At 40.9% G+C, this 13741-nt stretch overlaps 1 pseudogene; it reads right to left on the bottom strand.

Moving 5' to 3' along the window:
• Positions 1–9736: 9736 nt before the first annotated feature.
• On the bottom strand, positions 9737–11995 carry LOC128902073 (protein pelota homolog; annotated as a pseudogene).
• Between the last annotated feature and the right edge of the window lie 1746 nt (positions 11996–13741).

Genomic DNA, 13741 nt, shown 5'->3' with positions numbered 1-13741 from the left:
AAGCAGCTCTAACTCCTTCATATGCTGCCAAGATTTCTTTCTCAGTTGGAGTATAGTTGGCCTCGGAGCCTTTATAGCCTCAACTCCAGAATCCTAGGGGTCGACCTCGAGTCTCCCCATGTGCTTTCTGCCAGAGGCTCCAGGTAGGGCCATTGTCCCCAGCTGCAGTGTAGAGCACATTTTTAATGTCCCATCCTGTTCGGACTGGTCCAAGTGCTACTGCATGCGCAATCTCTTGTTTCATTTGCTCAAAGGTCTGTTATTGCCCAGGACCCCACATAAACTCATTTTTCTTTTGAGTCACTTCATAGAGAGGTTTCACAATCTGACTATAACCTGGAATATGCAGTCTCCAGAAACCCACAACCCCTAAGAAGGCTTGTGTTTCCTTTTTGTTAGTAGGTGGGGACATAGCTGTTATTTTGTTGATCACATCCATTGGGATCTGGCGATGCCCATCTTGCCACTTAATTCCCAAGAACTGGATGTCTCATGCAGGTCCCTTGACCTTACCTCTTTTTACAGCAAAACTTGCTTTCAGAAGAATCTTGATTATTTTCTTACCTTTCTTGAAAACTTCTTGTGCTGTATTACCTCACACAATGATGTCCTCACTGTACTGCAGGTGTTCTGGAGCTCCACCCTTCTCCAGTGCAGTCTGGATCAGTCCATGGCAAATAGTAGGGCTGTGTTTCCACCCCTGGGGCAGTCCATTCCAGGTGTACTGGATGCCTCTCCAGGTGAAAGCAAACTGTGGCCTGCACTCTGCTGCTAAAGGAATAGAGAAGAATGCATTAGCAATGTCAATTGTAGCATACCACTTGTCTGCCTTGGACTCCAGTTCATATTGGAGTTCTAGCATGTCTGGCACAGCAGCACTCAGTGGTGGTGTGACTTCATTCAGGCCACAATAGTCTACTGTTAGCTGCCAGTACTACTGGCACTTCTGCACTGGCCATATAAGGCTGTTAAAGGGTGAGTGAGTCTTGCTGATCACTCCTTGGGTTTCTAGTTGATGAATCAAAACCCACCTGGACACATTTCTGTGCAACCTGCTCTAGGTGAACCTGCTCTGGCAGGGGGGTTGGACTAGATGATCTCTAGAGGTCCCTTCCAATCCCTATCATTCTGTGATTTTGTGTCATAGATTTATCATCAGCTTTACGCAAGTAGCACCTTAACTACAGTTTCAGCAGCAGGGAGTGACAATGGATCACTTTCAGCTTTTCCTTCCAGCCCAGCGATGAGGCAGCAGAGCAGTGCTGATGCTGCACTTTTTTTTTTTTTGCCTCCCTTCATTCTTCTTTGGTCTATAGCTCTTTGGATACTGCAGTTGCCTTTGTCTAGCACAGACTTTTCTAAGCTGTGCTGAGATAAACAGAGGACCAACTCACAGCAGCTCACTTCAGAATCGTTGGAGGAAGCATGCTTTCTAAAGGAAACACATTTAACGATCAATGACTTGAGTCTGATGCCTGTTTACAAATAAAATGCTCAAAACCTGTTTTTTAATAAATCTTTAAAGCTCATGGAGGACATCAAACTGACAGAGACCGAGAGGAAATTGCTCACTAAATCCATATCACATACCTTATCTAAGCATTTTTGCATTGTTAGCTCAGACAGCTAATCCCTGTCTGTTCACTCCATCCTGACATGAGGTCAGTATTGCAGTGCTATCTGGTGTATCTGTTGAGATGTGGCACAAGCATATGTACTAAGAATTGGGCTGATATAAACTGGGCAACACAATACTCCACTAAAATAACAGCAAGCACTCTGCTTCTGTTCAGAGCATAGGGTACAGGATTGATGAATTGATTCCTATCTATTGCTGGTAACTACCATCATATTTTTCAGCATAAACAAATTCCATATTAAAACAACCTTTTGCTGTGATTATTCTGACTGTAAGGCTGTCCCAACTTCTCATTTTGCCAGCAGTAAGAACTTTCTGCTCTCAAACATACATTTATTTCTTGCCAGTTCTTATGTCAAAATAAAAGTGTTTAAGCTAGAGAACAAAGTAGTTTTAAAACAAGTGTTCTAGAAGTAAAAGTGAGAACATTCATCAAAATACTACTGTCTAAAGCCCTAAACATTTTCCAGTAACAATTTTAATACACTCTCTCTCAATTTGAGCCCCCCTCCCCCAACTATTATAAATCCTTATAACCTATTTAGGTTAGACTTACAGTTGTCAACATTAATTGTCAACATTAATTTTGTTCTTTCTGAATGCTTAATAGGACTTTTGTCTCATAACAGAAATAGCACATGACCATGCAAGTAGACTTGGATAAAACAAATGCAGTGGTTTGCAATTGCTTAAGCAATCATAAATCCGTTGTTTACCAAGATCACAATGCTTGACTATCTATTAATAGATTTTTAATAACTGATTTATGAGGCTTTCAAGAGCAAAAGTCTAAAAACATGCCATTAGACTGACTTATTAGTCTGGTTATCTTAAAAAATAATGCTTTAGCTGAAACATAACTTGAAACACTTAAAAGAAAATAAACCTTTTAACATGATTATTTTTTTTTCCTGTCTTTCTCTTACTGTTTCTTCTCAGTAAGCTCCCCTTCAAAAACTCTGGAAGGTTTGTTTCAATCAGCTTCTACTGATTTTATTTTATTTTACTGTATGACTAGAAATTTTTCCTGAGCTTAACACACTGATTGCCAACGCAACACATTAAGGTGTTTGTTTCACAAAGCACTTCCATACTACTTTTGTAAAAGAAGTAACACAAGGCATACAATACCACTTGCTATAATTCATTGTATACCTGTTATTAAGTACCACTTGCCATAGTTTGTTGTATATCTGTTGCTAATTAACACAATGCATACCTTACTGCTAGCCATAATTTGTTAGATACCTAACTAATTATTGTGGACCTAGTTAAGACCTGGTTACTAACCTAATAAATGCTTGTATATAGACCTTGAGTGCAGCTATCTAACCAGATTACTTTAATAGTCAACAGCCTAAACCACCTCAGCTGCACCTAGCTCTGCATTTTAAGAACTTCATTCCAAAAGAAACATTTTAACTGTATCTTAAAAAACCCACAACTAAACACCGACAAAAAAAACCCCACACAAAACACACACCCCTACCCCAAAATCAATAAAAGCAACTGGTATATCACATAGCAAGGGGAAAAGAAAAAAGAAAAAAAAAGAGTCAGAAGTTTTACTGTATCTAAAAAGGACAGAGATAAGCAGTTTTCTGAAGTCATTCCCCCTTTTTTTTTTTTAATTAATATATCCTGAAAGAATTCCGATTTGAGGTTATAAACAATGACTCCTAATTGTAGATCTTCTAATCGCAGTTTCACATTTTAAGAATTACTATATTAGATCTTTTATAGAAGAAATAGACCACACACTGCACAAATGTGGATTCAGATAGAACAGCATAAACATTTACATTATATTTGAAAAGTTGTGGCAGTCTGGTGAAGTTCCCACTGACTGGAAAACATAACCCCCATTTTCAAAAAGGGAAAAAAGGAAGACCCGGGGAACTACAGACCGGTCAGTCTCACCTCTGTTCCTGGCAAGATCATGGAGCAGATCCTCCTGGAAACTCTGCTAAGGCACATGGAAAATAAGGAGGTGATTGGTGACAGCCAACATGGCTCCAGCAAAGGCAAATTGTGCCTGACAAATTTGGTGGCCTTCTATGATGGTGCCGCAGCATTGGTAGATAAGGGGAGAGCAACCAACATCATCTACCTGGACTTATGCAAAGCATTTGACACTGTCCTGCATGACATCCTGGTGTCTAAATTGGAAAGGCATGGATTTGATGGATGGACCACTTGGTGGATAAGGAGTTGTCTAGATGGCTGCACTCAGAGGGTTGCAATCAATGGCTCAATGTCCACATGAAAACCAGTGACGAGTGGCATTCCTCAGGGGGCAGTACTAGGACCGGTGCTGTTTAACATCTTTGTTGGTGACATGGACAGTGGGATTGAGTGCACCCTCAGCAAGTTTGCCAATGACACCAGGCTGTGTGGCATGGTCGACACGCTGGAGGGAAGGGATGCCATCCAGAGGGACTTGGACAGGCTTGAGAGGTGGGCCTGTGCCAACCTCATGAAGTTCAACCAGGCCAAGTACAGGGTCCTGCACCTGGGTCATGGCAATCCCAGGCACAAATACAGGCTGCGCGGAGAATGGATGGAGAGCAGCCCTGAAGAGAAGGACTTGGGGGTGCTAGTGGACAAGCAGCACAACATGAGCTGTCAGTGCGCGCTTGCAGCCCGGAAAGCTAACCGCATCCTGGGCTGCATCAAGAGAAGCATGGCCAGCAGGTCGAGGGAGGTGATTCTGCCCCTCTACTCTGCTCTGGTGAGACCCCACCTGGAGTACTGTGTCCAGCTCTGGAGTCCTCAACACAAGAAGGACATGGACCTGTTGGAACGGGTCCAGAGGAGGGCCACGAAGATGATGAGAGGGCTGGAACACCTATGCTATGAGGACAGGCTGAGAGAGTTGGGGTTGTCCAGCCTAGAGAAGAGAAGGCTCCAGGGAGACCTTATAGCAACCTTCCAGTACCTGAAGGGGGCCTACAGGAAGGATGGGGAGGGACTCTTTATCAGGGAGTGGAGCGATAGGATGAGGGGTAATGATTTTAAACTGAAAGAGGGGAAATTTAGATTACATATCAGGAAGAAATTCTTTACTGTGAGGGTGGTGAGGCAGAGGTTGCCCAGAGAAGTTGTGGATGCCCCATCCCTGGAAGTGTTGAAGGCCAGGCTGGATGGGGCTTTGAGCAGCCTGGTCTAGTGGGAGGTGTCCCTGCCCATGGCAGGGGGGTTGGAACTAGATGATCTTTAAGGTCCCTTCCAACCCGAACCATTCTATGATTTTGAGAACATGTTTTTCCTGTCAAACTAGACATCTATTCCCTTATGAAACAGGCTTGTTTTCTTGAAAAAAAACCCACAAACAACCAACCCACCACAACAAAGAGATTAAAATCTCAGAGAAAAGTGAAGTGATCCGTCTGACTCAAAAGGATCACGTGCACATGATTCCACCTTTTATCCCCACCTTGCCTTTACATAACTGAGCACGTTTTCTGTATGTATAATGCTGCTTCCAGAAAGAAATTAAAAAAAGAGGCTCAAACTATTAACCAGTCAACTGAGAAGGTAGGTATAATACACCTTCACAGAAAAAGGTAAGCCAAGGTCGTCAGCTTCAAAGTTAAATTTTCAAAGGGTAAGTTTTATATTCAGGACTACTTAACCTTTCAAAAAACAGTAGCAAATGAAAATTAATTCAGACATTTACATTACTTTAAAAACCATCATGCTAGTTATATCAAATTAAGCTGAAGAGCTATAGGCTCTTGTTACACAGGTGGTCACAAGATCATTTATTACCAGCATTTTACTCAATTAGTGTACAACAGTGAAGACAGGAAGGAGGGAGATGAAATTCCCTAGGTCAAATATTGCTAAGTAGTTTACAATTTTATAAAGTGGTTTTATCAATAAAAGATTTATATTTTATTTGGCTTTATAACTAGGATTATTTTTGTCTCTTGCTGGTGGTGATCTATGCTTTGCAAACTTCACCCGTGTGTTAGGGATAATAGAGGATGGTCCAAGTGAGACACGACGTAAAGTTACTAGTTGAACCAAAACCAGCATATGTGCCAAGAAAAAGGACCCCAGTACTGTTGCTGCAAAAACTATGTGCGTATCCATGAGAGCCTGGCCCTCAAAGAAGACGACAACAAGAAGGGAGTACAACAATGTAGTCAGGTATCAGACAGCTGCTGTTAGCAAAGCTTGGATCATGAGTCTGGTGGGGCTCACTGCATGCACTGGCCACGCATGCAGCGACTCTAGCCTGTACTTTTCCACTGAATCTGGTGCAGGATATAAGGAGGCTGTCTTGGGCCAGAGAGAGAGAGACATGAGCGCACTTTGAAGATACAGGGGACGCCCTGAAGCGCTGTACCTACCTCCCTCTGCCGTACCAATGTAGCTCCTCATTATCCTGCTGCTCAGCGGTGCTACTATGATCTATGGGTTGGTAAGACTCTCTGAAGTAACTTTCGGGGCATTTGGGAACCGCTTAGCAAGGCTTCGCAATAAAGCTGAATTCACTGCTTTTTCTTTCTCTAGCAAGGCTTCACAATAAAGCAGAGTTAACCTTTTTTTTTTTTTTTCCCCGTTTGTGTGGGCTCTGGTTTGTACATTGGAATCTCTCCAAAAAAGAACCCGTTACAACCTGATAAACAACCACCAAAAAAAAAAAAATTGATGTAACAACTGGATTTAAATGCCAAAGGTGACATAACTAACAAACTGGGGCCTGTTCCAAAGTATGACTTTGCAAGAGAGCCTCTAGGACATAAATCAATCAATTTATTTGAATCCTTGAAGCTAACAGTACAACAGGGTTCAGGATCAAACCCATTTCATAATACTTTTTAAAGCTTTCTTCCTACCAAACATGATAAATATGAACAAGTTCCACAATGTATACTCATTTATTTTGTAAACCAAAAAACTGGAAGAGAAATCATGCTAATAGTTCACAAAATTATGTCAGAACCTAATCAGAAACTAAACTGAGATACTGTTTGAAATTAGTAAAGTCTTTATAGTGTAAGAGAACAATTTTCATATTATGGACAGATTTTAGTTCATGTATGTTTAGTTCCAAAATAAAATATTTTTCCATGGCTCTAGCACTTATTCATTTCATCTGCAGATAACATGCATGTTCTGTGTTATCTATGCACAGACATTAAGGTCTGTGTTAGGGAAGTATCTTTGTCAATATGGACTTTTCAACTATTCAAATTCCTTTAAATGTAAGATACTACCATCCTTGGAACTTCGCGAGGCCGAGCACCTGCAATTACTGAACATGGCCTACTTTCAATACCAAGCCCTTAAGCTGTTTCCTGAAACAGGATGAATTTGTCTACATAGTGATTGCATATTTATTTTATTACAAAAATGCTTACCAAAAAAAATATTCCCACCCTTCCATACTTTGGGGAAGTAGATGTATATTTCTTTCAGAGACTTAATGCTATGATAGCAATAGCTAAGAAAAATATTCATAAGTTGTAAAGTCAGTGCAGAATTTTAATTCTAAGTGCAAATAATTCATATAATCACCACAAACATATTTTCTTAAACACCTTAAAAAAAAAAAACCCAAACACACACACAAGCAGCAAAACAGCTGCTTCTTTTCCTTGGTGATACACTACCACAAGCACAAAATATAGACTTGCAGAACCATCGTTGTAATCTTATTATAGTACACAGTAAAAACTCTTCATAATTTCTTTTCTCCAGTTATGGAATCAATTTGGTCTAATAATATAGCAAACCATTCTACAGCCTAGGAACAGCTTGATTTTTCTCTTAGTTTGCTAAGAATTAAACTAAAAATTACCTGGTATACTATAATTTTGAGTATAAGTATCATTAGTGTACAATTGCAACAAATAGGCATTACTTATAAGGGAAATACTAATATACCAGCTTATCTTGAAGAAATCAATGACTTTGTTTAGACATAATGAGCCTGTTTAAAGCAATAATTTGCTAATTATAAATAATATTTATTGAAGGTCAGATTCTTCTACCCATTTCATATGCTCTTTAACTCTGTGTATAGCAGGAATCGGGGTGCTTTCTAGCTGGCAAACATGTCAGAATCTGAAAGCAGTTTCTGTTTCCTCAGCCTAACATTTATTGTCCAGCGAAGAAGCAAATCTCATAGTGGCTCTCAATACTTTGAACAGATCAAATAATTGGAAAAGTAATTTTGATTTTTACAGTTGTCATTATCTTAAACTGAAGTTCTATTTATAAACGTGTAATCTTTACTTCTATATCACAGCTTAAGCATATTTTTAAAGAGGTACACAGGTAGTCAAATACCAAATTATGAACTTATTTAAACTATTCGTTGTCATAAGATTCCTCATGGAAATTGGGGTCCTGATTGTGTAAGCCTTACTTAGTCATATATCCTCTCAGAACTGTGTGCTAAATAATCCCAATGACAATTCATCACAACACAGTCCATGACAACATACATCTGTAAGGGACGGACTGTAAATTCCCTGACGAGGGGCAGAAGGCCCTCCAAGCCTTCAATGGAATGCCTCAAACACTCGCAAGGAAATAAATAACGCAGGCCTGGCCTTCAAAGAACTGATAAGGCTAACACTTCTGGCACCTGAAAGTGTGGGAGAACCGTCTTGTGAAGACAGGATAGTTCTGTCACTCATGTGATGAGCTTGCTAGTTCTCAGTTCTCAAGGCCATTGTGTCAGATGAGTGACCTTTGCTTCATTATCTGCGAAATGCATATGAAAGCACACACCCCTGCATATGCTAATGAAGATTATAGAAACATGTATGACTATGGCACTCGTCTCTCCACCCAAATCATGCTAAACCTGAGATGAGGCTGTCCTCAGCAAGGGGGGTGGACCATGCTAATTCAGCAAACATAAAAGGGGAAAATAAGTGCCCCTAGGGGGAAAAATAGAAGAAACAAAAGAAGAAGATAGTGCCTGGGAAGATTCTTCCCAAGAAAGAAGATCATGCCTGGGAAGATTCCCTGAAAAAGGCACTGGAACCAGGACTGGTGATCTCTTTCTCTCTGTCTTTTTCTCTGTCTTTTCCTTTCTCTATCCCTCAGTTTCTCTTTTCTCTTAGAATTGTTAAGTAACAGTTAGAGTTGTTAAGTAACGACCTTAAGTACCACTTGCCATAAATTGTCCTATACCTGTTGTTAAGTAACACAATGCATACCTCACCACTTGCCATAATTTGTTATATACCTAACCAATTATCGTGGACTTGTTAAGACCTATACTAATCATCTTGGGAAGCTAATAAATGTTTCTATATGGACCTTGAGATTTATCTCACCTTAGTCTGCACCGTTGAGAATTTACAAATCTGAAGTCACTTACCTTCCCTCTTTACTGAGTGGGATGTGACAACATCATACCTTGTTAGCCTTCAGGACAATCTCACAAGATAACAGTATTATCAAAAAGATAACTGAAACAGATGCACTGAGCTTCACAATTTGTCTTGCATCTACTATCATATTAGGGAGGAAATGGTTAATTTAAAGGGTCTGGTTTCTGAAAGACTGCTTCAAATGTTTCACAGAAATATTAAAGTGGTTAGAGTCATAACACCAAAAAACCCCTAACAGATTATGTTGATCACGCTCCTTTACCACATCTCAGGAAGAAGGGTGAGTTCCTAAGATCAAGCATAGTTTTGATAGGTCTTGCATGAAGAAGTTTACATTTGTTTTGTAATACTCTTTTCAAGCATTTAAACAGAAATAGACAGTCTGACAATTTTCTCCCTTTTAGTTTATTATTTTTTTCATACACATTCCAAAACACTAAACTGCCAGTCTGCCTTAACATACAGAATGAGCAGCTTTGGGGAGTCAAATCAGTTTCTTGTACTGGTGGAAGTCCAGGGTGTAACTTGCAAAAACAGTCAGCTCCAGTTCATAGTATACCAATAATCATTACCATAGAACAGAGATACATTAGTGTGCTGAGCAGAGCTATATACTGTAAGAAATATTATCAAAAACTTAAGTTACATGTCACAGCATATCTGCACACAGTATTTAGGGCCTTTAATGTAATTTCAACATGACTTGGAAAGAAACTGAGGCATGAAGTCACCATTATCAATCCTCTTCAGAGCTAGATTCATCTTCCAGGTCAGAGAGCTCAGCAACAGGCCACCCCTGTCAGCTGGCCAAGCTGCTCTCCAGACACACAAAGGCTGGAGAAAGTGTGCACTGTACCCACATTCTCCTGTACGCTATCTAACAATTTAACATATCAGGTGCATACAGTCACATACCGGTGTCAGGAAAGCTCATCACTAATCAGCAAGGTATCAAAGGCCATGGCTTCATGTGGACTTTTCCACATGTTTTAGGCCATGAAAAGCCCAGTCAGGCTCATGCTGCAGCATTTTATAGAAGTCATCTAAGGCTTTGACCTCATCAGCTGCCTTAGTGTCAGAGAGACAGCTAGTTACAGCTGGGTCACAAAGGGCTTCCTTTAATGCATACTTATGTCCCAAGGAAGAGCAGACCTAGAGTAAAAGTCAAAGGTTTGTTTTGTTGTTTTTTTTTTTTTTTTTTTTTTAATAAAAAGGACCGTTTCCTTGATTAGCCAATCACAAACAGCTTACACTATATATAACTTTCTTGAATAATTATCAAGATAAATATTATCTCTTCCTTGAAACCTACATGATTCTTTTCTTAAAATATCTCCTCTCCTGCAACCCAAAGCCTAGCCCAAATCCCTTAAACTGTATTTTAAGTAGTGCAGGAAAGACGTTTCTTTTATTCAATGACTGCATTAAATATGCAAGCTGTTGTAGACAGTCCCCATGGTAGGGTCACCTGAAACCACTAAGACATTAAGACTTAAGCCTCTTCCTTTTAAAGCATTCAAGAAGAGGAAGACCTCTTAAGACTGCAAAAACATCAAGTCTTGCACAACTGCACGGCTACCATGCTCACAAAGTCATAAAGTACCTTTTACACTTACTATTATCACTGCTATAAATACAAAAGAAAGCTTCTTGGTGCCATTTGACTCCTAAACTTTGTGACCATTAAGTACTGGGACACACCTCCCACACATACACTTTTGCAAGCACAGATTACAGGCCTGCTATGATGCACAAGTGATATAAGCATCCTTATGAAAAGGAAAACTTATTTTAGGCTTCGAGTTTGCCTATTTCAGTGAAAGGCAAAAAATCCTCACTCAGTCAATAAGATGACTAAGGAACCGGAAAAAGTGTTGCGGTCTGCATAATTTTGTACTAAATTGTTAAAGATTAATAGCAACATTAACCTATACCCCATCCAGTTACTTTTTCTTCTTTAAAAAGCTTTAGAAAGATGTTATTAAACATGCATGCTATACAGTATGGCAGATTAACACTACAGTTAAACTAATTTCCAAGTTGTACTTCACCCTTAATTGAAGATTAAATATGTACTAATAGGAAGTTTAAAGTATTTGATACTTTCTCTACTCCACATTAAGGTATCCTAGGAAATAACCATCCCTGTATCTTCATAACCACCTTATAATTTGAGGGGCATGAGAATAATTCACTTCTTGTAGTCAGACAAAAATTTATTTTTTCTAATAAGTTAATTATTTCCCCATCACCCTTATAATTATTTTCTATTACCACAGATAGCTCTTAAGCATCTTTTTACCCACTCTGGAGACAGTTTAGCTCCTTACCTGTAGGAACTTGGACCTGTTCTCCAGCAGAAACTTGTTGTCAGTCTTGACTACCTACTGGAACATGTAGTCACAAAACTACTCCCGCACAAAGCCTAGGCTAGCCATCAGTACACACTTCACCACCTCAAGAGTTGATATACCACTAGATGACTTACACCACCTGCTCATAAAACCTCTCCAGGGCCAGGTTGTTCTGAGTGCAGCTCCCTTTCCACTTGCAGGGGATGTTCACCTCCACCTTAGCACAGGTGAGAGTCACGTTGGGAGTGACCAGACACTCCAGGCTGGGTTGCAGGCCTGCTCAATGCACTCCAGCACCACACTGTCCCGCTGCTGCTTTGCCACCATGATCTACGGGTTGGGCTCCAGTTCGATGGCGTGGTAGGGCCCCATCTTGACATACTCATTCTCCTGGACATTGGTGTCCTTGACCCACAGCTGGCAGGCCCATGAGTCAAAGTCAATGGCCTCAATGCAGAGGATGAGGGTAGTGCAGATGCTGCCCATGGCCAACTCAGTCTGCACCTTGCAGATGGTGGAGGCCTGCAGGCTATCACCCACTGTAGCAGGTTGCAGGTGTGCCACATGTCCTTGGGCTCCTCAGGGATCAGTATCACCTGCCCTACATTATCCTTCTTCAAGTCCTTCCTCACCAACTTCATACCAGCAGTTCCCAGCATTGCCACACCACCCCAGCTTCCCCTCGGTGCAGCAACCAGCAGGCCTACCCCAAGAGGCCTAGCGGTGGGATCCACACGCTCCCATTGGCAGATGGCCTACCCATAGGCTGTGGTGAATGGCCTATCCCAAACACTAGCCTGCCCCAGGCCTGCTGCAAAGCCTGAGCAAAACCTCACACACAGCAAGGTGGCTCCTCCAAGCACCCACAGCCAGCTCCTAGCCACATGTGCATACATAACACCCAAGGCACATATGCGCAGTGCATCCTAAAAGACATCAGCTGGATATACACTCCCCCCCACCTTTTCACCTCTGCACCTGACACACATGTGCACGGCCACTCCCTCCCTGCCAAGGCTGCATCAAGAGCTGGCACATGCGCTGGGTGGGGAAAGGGAGTGGTGTTGGCATGCTACATAGAGAAGTGTTGTCTAAGGGTGGGTGTTGTGTTTTAAGGAGTGGTATGAGTAATCTGCTGCTTCCCCCCCACCGGCAGGGGAGATGCCACAAGCCAGGGCCATGCAGGCTTGGAGATCCCTGAAGGGAAACCTGGGGGATACTAGAAAGCAGCCACAATGCTCCTCTGTGCTATGAGGCACTGTATAATTGCTGTTTTTCCTCCTGCCCTGATGCTACAGCCTCTCCTTGAGTGAGGCGGGAAGGGGTCAGGGCCTGTGCTGGTCCTTATCCTCTAGCTCTTTAGAGAGATGATTCAAACTTCCAAAGGCTTCTAACACAATCCCTCACATTTGGGAAAGAAAAAAAAAAAAAAAACCCACAACACACCCCAAAACAGAAACTAAGTAGTTGTGAAAGGTCACAGTTACAGATCAGGGAAGAGAGACAAGAAAAGTAAGCAGACAGTTTTCTTAGTGCAATAATTGAATGCCACGGTACCTCAGTGTCACAGAGGACAGGTACCTAACAGCCCCTGGTGCTTAAAAGTGAGCCAACCACTACAGAGTGAAGTGAAAACCAGACCCAGGCAACATCAGAACCTGAACTGTTATTTTGACATTGCTCTTGAACTGAGCTTCAGCTTAAAGTTTTTGGTTAAACTTGCAGTAATATTGGGGTTTTGGTTTTTTTTGAACACATCCTAGCCTATACTGAAACTTGATCTGCTTCCTGAATCTAACAGTTATTTCAGTCAGAATGAGACAGTTCTGAGAAGCTTCAGAGGCAGCTAAGTGCATTTCAAATGAAGTTTGATGTTGACAAATGTAAGTAATATGCATTGGAAAAATCTGAAAATTATCACTAATACAGATGATATTTGCACAGAAAAGGGACCTGAACAATAACTAGACAGCTCAATTTGCAGCCTAGACAAATTTAAGAAAACAGAAATAATATAAAAAAGTCATTATGCAAATACTGCAGCTTATTTTGGAGTGATGTACAGCACTGAACACTCCATTTCAGAATGAATGCTGCAAATTTAGAAAGAATAAGGAAGAGAAATTGAAAAGAACAAGGAAAAGGAAAAAACATGCTTATATGAAGAAGAATTGAAAAGAATGCAAGTATCTGAGAAAGCAGACAAACTAATGTGCCATAAGTGTCACCAGGGCAACTGGAACAGATAAAGTAAGTTTGGAATGTCTACACATTCAGTTTAATAACCACAAAGCAAGAGAACATCCTCTTAGAGATGAGAAAGTGGCAAATTTAGAATTGTTAAGAGGAAGTTTCTGGTTTCTTTTAGTTTGCTTGGAAGTTGATTT

The sequence above is a fragment of the Rissa tridactyla genome, chromosome W, assembly GCF_028500815.1.
Source record: "Rissa tridactyla isolate bRisTri1 chromosome W, bRisTri1.patW.cur.20221130, whole genome shotgun sequence".
Lineage (NCBI taxonomy): Eukaryota > Metazoa > Chordata > Aves > Charadriiformes > Laridae > Rissa > Rissa tridactyla.
Note: the sequence above shows the minus strand (reverse complement) of the source record. Positions and strands in the feature narration are given on the sequence as shown.